The sequence below is a fragment of the Crocodylus porosus genome, unplaced genomic scaffold, assembly GCF_001723895.1.
Source record: "Crocodylus porosus isolate Cpor-Errol unplaced genomic scaffold, CroPor_comp1, whole genome shotgun sequence".
Taxonomy (NCBI): domain Eukaryota; kingdom Metazoa; phylum Chordata; order Crocodylia; family Crocodylidae; genus Crocodylus; species Crocodylus porosus.
In genome coordinates this window covers 231,319-241,151 of record NW_017728942.1, presented here as the reverse complement: position 1 = coordinate 241,151, position 9,833 = coordinate 231,319, and positions in this window count along the sequence as shown.

Below are 9,833 nucleotides of genomic sequence, written 5' to 3'. Positions count from 1 at the left end.
CTGTACAGGTATTCTTGGATCTTTGGATCCAAGTTACCTTGTAGCGTGCAAAACTTAATTGATGTGACCAGCAAAGCTGTGTTCTGACAGCAACACTCTGAGCACATCCACACTCACAGCTCCTCTGCAGCAGCAGAGCCCTCCTCTCTGCCAGTCTCTGTCTCTGCCAAGTAGAATAAGGCTTCTGCACCAAACTCAAGCTACGTGCTCACACTCCTTCTTCTGGCTGCAGCAGGGCCCTTCCTCTGTTAGCACAGCCCCTGCATGGAGCCACCAGAAGCACATGGGTAGTTTGGCAGGGGTGCCTGCTACTTGCTGCCAAGACTTCTGCAGGGTAAGTACAGATATAGGCCAACACTGGATGTTTTTATCATCATCAATTTGTTACAAAGAAATTATTCAAATGCACATGGCTTATCCTAAACTGTAAGTACCTCAGAGTCTGGGCTACATCCTTCATTTTTCTCTCTAATGTACTGTACAGATTTACTGCACTGTATAACTTGCAATGCCAGTCTATAAGGAATGCTGTTAGGAAAGACACAGGATTTCTTTGCATCTTTGCTTTAATTTTTGCTTTATATGTATTGAGAATCTCAGCTAACATTTGGAGAGCACATCAGCATGTGTATGCATGCAAAGTATATCCATGATTTCATACAAAGACAAAGTAAAACTGCAGGTTAATTCTTATGACAGGAAATAGGGATTCAAAATTTGTGGGTTCTTTTTCCTACCCTTCATTAATCCTTTGTTCCTGACTTTCTCCAGTACCAAAATTTGAAGAACAGTGAAGATTAGTTTATTATTTGTGTAGGTGCTAGATATTGCCATTCATGTAACTCAACTATCCTTATCACATCTGTGTAGCTTTCCACAAACTTCAATCAATAATCTCTCCTATACATAGCATTGTCCTCTTGCTATAGACCAAGGGAACTGCTTCTACGACTGTGGTAGGGCCTGGGAAAGAATGCCACAAACAGCAAGAACAGTAAAGCAAAAGTTTCTTTTCTATACACATTTACCTAGCTACTGCATCAGAAAGTACATTAAAAAAGGTGAGTGTACAGGACTATTTACAGGATAACATAATAGCAGCCACTTTTACAGCATTACATTTTCCTAAATTTAACACAAAGTGCTTACCATATGGGATAAAATTTAAGTAAAAATGTAAGTAAAACTTGAGACTTTGTGTAAACAAGGGTATTCCCTTCATGTTCACACTGCAACACATTACCACAAGCCACAAGTAAAGAAATAGATGTAGTTTAGAAAATATAATGGCAATTTGGGCTGCTGTAGGCTATATTAACACCTTTGGCTAATTGAGATATTCTGATAAAGCCCAATTAGATTCACAGCACTAACAAGCATACTAACAAGCCCTCAACAGTCAAAGAAGGGGGCCAAATACATCAGTAGTGATTAATCAAATACCATTACCAATCACTAACAAGCCAAGACACAGGAGATCTGTAGATTTCAATCTAATCTCAGCCTAACAGATCAGCCACAATGTACAACCTTTTCTGACTTGAAGTGAATCAATGCTTTTAAGAATGACTAAAGTACTCACAGAGGAGTACTAGCTAACCTCATCTAATTTAAAAATTAAACATGTGTACAACTAAACCACTGAAATCCAATAAATTCACAGATTACCTCTTAGCTATACCACTATACAATCCCTTAATGCAATTCTGGACTCCTTCACCTTTTCCCTTCTTAAAATAAAATTCTAAATCCAGTAATAAACTGAGCGAGGCAAGAGATGTATGTAATACAGCTGGAACTAGCCATCTCAAAGAGGGGTCATAACACACAGAACCTAACAGCATTTTTATACAGCTGGAGTGGCTTGTGGTTGTATGTGGTGCATTCACAGATCTCTCAGTTAAAGATAAAGCAGCCAGAAACATTGCTTCAATCACTTAAGCAGCCCTAGTGGATTGAAATGGTTGGTTAATTCACTCACTGAATGACAAAACTCATGAAGAGCTAGTTAGGGCTGTAATGCACGCTATACCCTGTTGTCACAAGGCTGCTAACATGATTGTTTTATGAGGAAATAAAGCTTGCAAGAAAGGGTCAGCCCCAGAAATCTAGATCTTGACTCTACCCATTAGAAAATGTTTCATCAGAGAGACTGGCTGGGTCCAAGAAATTGATAATGGCTTATGGACCACCACTACAATTCAGTCTGGCTCAGACAACATCCTCTGTTGGTGCTCTGGATACACATATCACAAAATATATCTTTATAAATGGCAATAGGTGGCCATTTAAACAGAAAGACTGAGGTCGCCTTCTCACCAGGATAGTTCCCATTGGAGAACCCAGGCAGGGACACTTGTACTGCTGCTGTACCTGTGGTGGGAATGAATAGGGGCCTTCGATCTCCAGGCCTGTCAAGCCAGTTATTTCAGAGGTCTGGCTTTGATCTCTAAGACCTTTTAACAGCACCAAGTATCATTGGCTAAAGTCAGACTTGGTTTCTGGAGATGCAATTTTACTTCAGGCATCATTTGTACCTGGTCTGCATTTGGCCAGAGTTTAAAGGTACACTACAGGGAATGATCTGTGAAAGTGAATTAATCAAGTAAACCTCAACCGCTGTACAGGGGAGACCAGGATTTCAGCTAGCAGAGGTCAGTACAACTGCATATCTTTAGGGGAGCTATGCCAAATGCACCAACAAAGAATCTAGCCCATAGTATCCTTGCTGTGCATACTTAGGAAAAAAAAATATTTTTTGCCACTTCAGCATTGCCATTGGCATGCAGGATCAGAGATGGATGTAGAAGGTAAAGCACAGGAACCGGTGTTTAAAGCCTGGTATATGCTTCTGACTCACGAGCTTTCATCTGTGCCTTTACTGACAAAGCCAGGGCTGTAGCTGTCACCCATGCATTTATGAGCACTGCACTTCATTGCAAATGCCTCACTCTCGTTTGTTTAGTGGACACGTTCCTTGGCTTTACTTATACAAGAAGCTGGTCAAACATCGACACTCCAAGTGATTTGACTGCACAATTGTGAGGAACATATTCTGCAGGCATGTCCCATGACAAATAACATGCAGTAAGGCTTTGATCCCTTCCCTCCCTGTGCTGGGCAGCACACTACACTACTCCAATACTTTGCAAGAGCCCCACTTATTTCAGGAGGAACATTTACAAAGTATGGTACTAGTCAACATGACAAAGTGACAGAAACAGTCCTACTGGGGCAAAAAAGGCAACTGGAAATCTTCTCCCTTCAGTGATCTTTGTGCAGATGTTGGTGCGAAGCATTAAAAGCATCAGTGGCCAGCTGTAGCATGCAAGTCAGGCAAATACTTACTAATATCGATTTATAAAATGATCTTAGAAGCATCTGCTCCTGTTTCAGTATCTCTAATATTAAAAACAATCCCTCACTGTCTCAGTAGAAGCTGCCCTTATATGGATGCTCCTCAGAAACAGGTCCAGCTTGATAATGCAAAATAGGACTCCAAAAACATAGCTCTGATTTGAATGCCTGGGAGAGGCCAGGGATGTTGAGAGTTCTTGGGAGGCTAATTCTATTTTAAAAGCAAAGAACCCCCTGCACATTCTTGGTTAAAGGGACACTGCCAGTTTAAAAGCCCTTAGCCAGATCCTGAGGTGGTGTGAATTAACACACTTCCAATTAACTTCATAGAATTGTACCATTTTACATCCGATCAGATCCCATAGCTTGTTAATTTCCATATTTCTTTGTAACGGGACACATAATGCTTTTTATTTTTAAACACCCAAGAATTTTAAACAGCCAGGTCACTTGTAAGGAATATACTTCTTGCATTTGTTTTCAGCTGCCTAAATTAGGTTGCTGAACACCCACATCACTTTTTAATAGTCATTTTTATTGTCAAGTTTATTTGTTCTTAAAAAGACGATTTCATTGGAATTTTCTAAGAAAATAGTCCTATTGGTCTTCAAATTTATAAAATGTATTTTTTACCAAATGTTTTAGTGTGAATCCAGTTTAAGTTGACATTGTCCCTTTATGATAACATTTAGCAAATTAGGGGATCTTTACAACTTTAAAAGCTGCTGGTTTTTTTTCTTTTTATACACAGCATCGTTAGTCGATGTAGATGGATGGCTGCTCTCTGTTTGATTGTCAATTATCTGTTTATATTCTATCAGATGCACAGTTTTGCTCATAGCAATTTACTCTTCTTCCTAATTAGATGTAGCAATTAGGATATCTTGTCTATTACACTGGAGTTTTCCTTTAATGAGTCTGCCTGCACTTGAATTGTCTCTCAGACACCTGTTTCACAATAGAACTAAAATCTGAATTAACTCCCTGTCACACCAATTAGAGCTCTGCTTCTGTCATCTTTTTCCTGAATTGTCTTCTGCCATTGGGGAGCCCTCTGTGTTTGACAGAGGGCATCCTGCCCCTAATCAATATTCATTATTTTTTCAACTGTCAGCCGGTAGTAAGTCCTCTATGAATCTCTGGGACTTGTTAGCAGCCAGCTTGCCATCCCTCTGTGAGTAGCAAGAATCTGTATACCTCTCAACAGGCAACTCTGGCCATTCAGAACATTCCCTGCCTTTATTCAGAGCATCTCAGTGACCCGAGCTGTGGCCGTTCAATACTTTGTTTTTATACAAGCCTTACATGACCGTCTTACTAATGGTATCAGAGCATCTCAAAATCATTCAGGGGGTTTTACTCACAATGCTCTTGTAATATAGGAGAAAAGGCTCTTCTTTTTACAGGTGGGGAACTGATGGTGAGGAGCAAACCAGGGTAGCACAAGGAATGAATGGCATAGCCAGGAACTGAGCCCTGATTTCCTGAAGCCAGTCAATATTCTAGCCAACCGATCACCTTTCTTACATGCCCAAACGTGTACTTGCTATTCTCTTTCTAGCTACCTTTGTTTGCAAATAGTTGCTGTCTGATTCTGCAAATGTTGTCTGTATCTAAAGAAATGGAGAATCCAGAAAGAAACCTATTAACACCTATACAAGTGCCACTCAGACAGATCAAGTCCTTTCATCCTTGTCTTTCACTAAATTCCATTATTCTAACCTGGAATCTCTTGGTCAGAGCCAACATACTGTAGCTAAAAGTAATCCAAGATACATTTAAAAATAGCCAGAGTATTTGACTAAGTCAGTTTAATACATTGCTGGTGCCTTCAAACATGGGGAAATTTGACAACATAGGGGGAAACCCAGTATTTTATCTCTTTTCTGCTAGTTACCTTTGTGCATATTCCTGGTTTGATCTTAGCTTCATTCTCAGATTTGTCTTTCACCCAATTAATACTTAGTCTCCACTTCACAGGCATGCACTGAAGTCTGAGCAGCAGCTTTCTCTGGCCCTCCCCAAGTTCCAGCTCTTCAAAAGGTATCCTGTACATCTGCTGCCTTCTCGGTGCCCCCATTATCAGATAGTTTTATTGGCTTAGCAGGTGTTTCAGGATCGAGATCAAAACTGACACCCAGCCATACAACAGTGTCACAGAAAAACACAACAGAAGAGCGAAAAGCAGATCTCAGGAATCCTAATTCCTAGGCTCTGATCTAAATGGTAATAATAATGATTACTATGCCTAATTTGCCCTCAAAATTACTGCATAGATCAGTTAACTGGGTACAAAGATCCTTATAATTCATTCTTTGTTAATAGAGTTAGCCAGTTTGCTTGGATATTTATATTAGTTGTGCATACAATTTAGGCACACAGTTACATAGGCATTTAATACACAGTTGTCCATTTACTTTGTTTAAAATTCTTGACCTCTTTGTCTTGCAGCATAACTAAAAGGAGGTAAGTCCTTGATACTCACCAAAGACAAAATCCCAGGAACACCACGTACTTTTCTATCCCCAAAATCTCCCATGGCTGCCAGTCTATCAGTGATATGCTGCCAACATTTTAACAAGAGCCTTCTCAAAAACATAATGTGTCAGGTCCCTTCTGGTACTGAGTTGGGAGTCCTCTTTGTTCTTGAGCTAAACAGACTTCCCAGAAGTACTGGCTTCTCCCAGAGCAAAGGTGATGGGTTAGCTGGGGATAAAATTAACGCCCTTTACTAGGAATTAGGGGAAAATGAAGACTGATACTCCAAGAACTACGGCTTCAAACTCTGAGCAATGCAAGGCTGTAAAATTACAGGGATTTGTTTTTTTTATTAACATATTTCATGTTCCAGGTCAAAAAAGCCCAATCAGTTCCAAATCATATCGATGGAGCAGAATTCAATCATCCCAAAAACCATGTCAATTGAGCAGGCAGAACTCAATCATTCTAAATACCATGTATGGTGCTACAACTGGCAAGCATCCTCTGTTTCAGGCTCTGACCCTGGGACATCAGATACTCCCAAATCCGTTGGCAGGCATCCCATGCACAGGCCCAAGCCCAGAGGTCTTGGGATTCAGATACCTCCACTTGATTGTGGCTCATTTGATCTGAGCTGCTGCTGGAGATATAAAGGTGAGAGTGTTTGTACTGCTAACAGTGCTGGTGGTGGATGCAGGGTGTGTCCCCCTTGCAAACACTCCTGTTTCACACCAGTTTCCCCAGGAAGCAGCCACCTAAGCAGAGGGCTACAAAATGTAACGAACAGTCCCAAATGCAGCAATTTGTGGATGGCCCTGGAAAACAGCACAACATCCCTCCCCTCCCCCCCACTCATCTTACATAAAACAGGCCTAAGGATTTCTGGGGAGGTATGCAAGATGACTTGGTGGGATGCACTATACTTTAAATGACTTCTTCAAACAGCTACTAGGTGGAGTGGCCACATAAGAGTGATCAACCTTCCCTGCACAAGCAGAATCTGGATGCTTATTCCTTTTAACCTCCACAATTGCATCTCAGCTGTTTATTCTGTGCAGCTTTTCAACATATTTGCTAGGAAGAGGACTATGAACTTAATTTTTTTTAAAGATGCAAGATAGGATGCCTGCTTATAAATCCCTGAGGCTGGCTCTGTTAATGAGCCCTTGAACAGAAGAGTTTCTGTGCTATCAGTAGATCATCATCACCACAGTTTACTGCAATTATGCTGCCAGTTCCCCATTCATCTGTTTAGGCTAAAAACACAAAGTCTTCTTAATCACATGGTGATAAATGCTTGTCTGAGCTGATTAATGGAAAATTACAAAATATGGAGAAAGAATATTTTCTAGCAGGAAAGAGTTATTTCATTTTGACAGAAGAATAGGAATAGTTAGGAATAGGGAGCCAAATCCTGGCTCCTCTTTTGGAAGCACTTAGCTGGAATAAGGCAGGCAAGGTTCTTTGGGCAAATCCAATATCTTTTATTAGACCAACTAAAATAGTTGGAAAAATTCTTCTTTGCAAGCACCTTTCTTTAGGCTGAGGAAGCCTGCACTTGGTCTGTGCTTGTCCTGGATGGATGCAAAGAAGTTTTTCAACTATTTTAGTTGGTTTAATAAAATATACCAGATTTACCCAAAGAACCATGTCTGCCTATGTCCTTAGACCGACATGGCTATAACTTATACCCCTGACATAGCTGGAATAAAAATGCTTTAGCTGGTTCTGTGTGCTGGGATGTACTAGAAATCTGGCAGGATTGCCTTGTACTGAGGTGAACCTGGGCAATTACAATGCTATCTATAGGGCTATTCCAGCTGGTACAAGTTGACTCTGGGAGTGTTCAAGCTTGTGCCCAGGAGCAAAATTAACCTTAGACTTCTTCCTAGGATTGGGCATCCTTAAGATAGTGAAAAGCCTTTTACACCATAGCTGAGCTGCACCTGCAAAGTATGCTCAGATGCACTTGGGGGGTCTAGCTAGAAAGCAATGGAAACTCCCTGGCTTTGACAGCAATGTCTGCAGGACATGGGAATGGTATACAACTTCACACATGGGGAAAAAACAAGCCTAACTTTTTGTAAAATATTTAAAAGTTGATCCTGCTTCAGGAGACTTGACAAAGATTTTGCTGCTAACTTAAAAAAGTTAGCACTGCTAATAGGGGTAAGGTTAGTATTGAAGTGGGGAAAGGGGTCTTTGTATTATGTCCCCAGTCTCAGGCTATAACCTGTACCACAAGTTTCTTCAAGTTTAAACTCTCCCTGTTGGCACCCATAAACACACAGCTTACCTGGTGTTGATTTGATGTGTCGTGTTTTGTGCAGTCTCTTTTAGTATTATTTCTATAGTGTTTCAAGGATCCTCTGATAGTTTTCTGTCAACAGGGTATCGTCTCTTCTGGGATTTGGAGTTGCAAACATCAAATCATCTTTTGTCTTTGAGTCTGAAGAAGGAGAAAAAAATACTTTAGTGCTTGAGCCAACATAAACAATACCTGAATCTCTGCAATGTCTCTTTGGTGGGGCTTTGGATCTGGTGCTTGACTAATCTCCTAAATAAAAGTCATCATAAAAAGTTCAAGTATTTTTCTTGTTCTCTCTCACAAAAACAATTTTGATTAAAGTCTTCTTCAATCTAAACAAGTTAAAAATATCCAAATAAAGCAAAAAAAAAGAAGTATGTGATTTTCTGTGTACACAGTCACATATTGAAAGGAAACAGTTAGAATCAGTACCTTAGTAAGGCCATGTGGATAAGGCACTAAACTGGGACTTGTGTTTCCACCTCTGCTCTAAATTTTCCTTATTTCTCTGCACCTCAGCTCTTCTCCTGTAAAATGGGGATAACATTTCTTTTTGTCCTACGTTTTGTCCTGTTAGTTTGCAGGCTCCATGGTTTACTCTGCCTAAAGCAATCAGCAAAGTGGAGCCCCAAACTTGACTGGAAATTTAGAAATACTGTATTTATTTACTTGATTCTAGGATGGGGGGAAAAAGCCCCTCATCTTAGAATGGAGTATGAGGGCGGTGGGGGTAGCTCCAGCCCCTAGCCAAGGGTCAGAGCCATAGCCCCAGCTGCTACCTGTCCCCCCTCACTCCCCCATCTTCCCCCTGCAGCCTCTTCCTCTCTCCCCTCCGTGCAGCCTCTGCTGCCCCACCCTCCCCATTACCCTGTCCCTGCTCTAGCCTGGGGTGCTGAGCAGGCCGCAGCCCAGCCCAGCCTGTGTGCAGCCCGCTGCTCAGCGCCCCAGGCTAGAACAGGGACTGAACCTGCCGGCCTGGAGCACAGGCTGGCAGGGGAGGTGGGGACGGGGCAGAGGTGGCATGCACAACCCAGCTACTTGCCCTCCCCACTGCCTTCTCCCCTGCAGCGCTGGGGGGAAAGGGGCTGAATTCGAGGTGACCAGCCATTCGATTCGAGACCTGGAAAACGACGGTGCCGATACATATTCCAGGTCTCGAATCGAACTGGGAGGAGGGAGGTCATCTTAAATTCAGCATCGTCTTAGATCCGGCGTGTTCCCCCCGTGTGCAGGTCCGCTCGTGCTTCTGGTCACGCTGCAGACGGATGCCTTCTCCGGAGAGCGGGGATCCCCCGCGCCTCTGCTGCTTCCCGGGTTTCTGGGGGAGCCCAGGCTAGGAAGGGAGGCGCCTGCTCCCACCGAGCTGCAGGTTTCTGTTTTCTGGCTTCGTTTACACGCGTGGGCCCACCCCGTGCCACACGCGGCCCTGCCTACGCGGGGCAGGGGCAACCCCCGGGCCTGGGCAGCGCGAGGAGCGGGCGGGGGCCCGGACTCCGCCTGCCTCAGTTTCCCCCCGGTCCGGGCGCGGCTCCGGGCTTTGGGCTCCGCCGGCCGCCGCCTCCCAGGAGCCCCCCGGCCCGCGCCGCCCCCTCGCTTCTCTCCTCCCCTCTCTCCTCCCCCTGCCGAGCCGCACTGGCCGGGGCTCCCCGGCGGCGGAGCAGAGGCTCGGGGGCGCCGGGCGCTGCCA